The sequence below is a fragment of the Galeopterus variegatus genome, unplaced genomic scaffold (genome assembly GCF_000696425.1).
Source record: "Galeopterus variegatus unplaced genomic scaffold, G_variegatus-3.0.2 Scaffold2200, whole genome shotgun sequence".
NCBI classification, from domain to species: domain Eukaryota; kingdom Metazoa; phylum Chordata; class Mammalia; order Dermoptera; family Cynocephalidae; genus Galeopterus; species Galeopterus variegatus.
The window spans coordinates 477592-479261 of NW_007728311.1; positions in this window are offsets into that span (position 1 = coordinate 477592).

A 1670-nucleotide genomic window follows, 5' to 3' on the forward strand; every position below is an offset into this window, starting at 1 on the left:
CTTCACTCCTAGCTTCTTTGAGAAAGGGAAATGGAATTGGACAGAGAATCAAAGGTCACTTTTTTTATTGCCACATGTTATTTCTCTGCCAGTAGGAATAATTGAAAGGTCACTGGGTAAAAGCTCCCTAACTCCAGAAGTATAATTCCAACCACTTCTCGTTTTCCTCACTCTTAACATGAGAATTTCTCAAGTCAGCTGAACAAACTCAAGACAGGTTGGCTGCTCCTAGGTCCACCTCATTTCGGGGGTGGCAGAGGGTAAACCTGTGGAGAAATGATTGACTGAGAGGTGTTGGACACCAAGAGAAATCCTGCCAATTTTGAGCCCAAGTGTGTGAGGAAAGTTAAGGATTCTCTAGTGATTGAAATTGGGGTACTTAGGTCTTTACATGAGCATTTCATGTTTTCATCTATAGAGTGATGAAAAAGTGATTTATGAAGAACATGAAGGGTATGAGGGAATAAGGCTGAAGGGGTATCACAGGCACTCTTTTGTCTGATTTCTGTATTATTTTTTTAGGAGTCCTCTGCCAGACTTTTGCCCTGGCCTCACAAGTCCCAGATGGTAAAGGTTATTTCAAATATGCATGTGAGACAATGTTTTTCTCTTCTATAGTTTAAATGACATATATCACAGTTTATTTGTATATCATCTCCCTTAATCATGAGCCCTTACCAAAAAGGGATCCAATTCATTTCACTCAGTCAATACATTATTAGTTATGTACTTTGTAGTATTGTTTTAGGTGCACCCCCAAACCCTGGCCCTTATGGAGTTTACTTTGAAGTACAGAGAGACCAAAAAATACATATGTACATGATGTATACATGTGAGGGTACTTTAAAAAGTTCATGGAAAACTAGGATTAAAAGATAATAAAAATATTTTCATGAACTTTTTGAAGCACCTTCATATGTATAATATATGTTAGATGGTAAGTGCTATGGAGAAAACTAAAGCAGGAAAGGGAAATGAGTGTGTTCTGAGAGGGAGGAAGGGGAGATTACCATGCAGTTATAAAAAGTGTAGTCAGGAAAAACTTCACCAGAAAGGTCAATCAAGAGCTTGAAGATGGTGAGTGATAAGCCACATAGGGGAAGATAGCAAGTTTTGAGAAAACCCTGTGGTGTATGTCCAAAAAAACAGCCAGGGGGTGGTGGGGGAGGAGGTCTGGAGCAGGGCGAACAACTAGGAGAGGAGTAGGAGGCTAGGTCAAGAAGATGAAGGGTGGGCAGATTATGTAGGGTCTTGTCCATTGTAAGTAGTCAGTATTCTAAATAAGATGGGAGGCCTTGGAGGGTTTTTTAGTCAAAGAGCAAAGGATATGACTTGTGTTTTATTAGAATTTGATTACTGTGGGCCGGCCCGGTGGCGCACTGGAGAGTGCGCCCCTTGGGAGCACGGCGGCGCTCCCACTGAGGGTTCGGATCCCATGTGGAGACTGTTCCCGCTCACTGGCTGAGCGTGGTGCGGGCGCAACACCGAGGGTTGCGATCCCGTTACTGGTCAGTAAAAAAGACAAAAAAGGAAAAAAAAAATTTGATTACTGTTAGGGAAAAGACCTGGGGTGGGGTGAGGGGTGGGAACTGGGAGCAGGATGATCAGTTGGCGATTAATGCAGTAATCCAGGTAAGAGATACCTCTAGTGACTTTGACCCTGGTGGCAG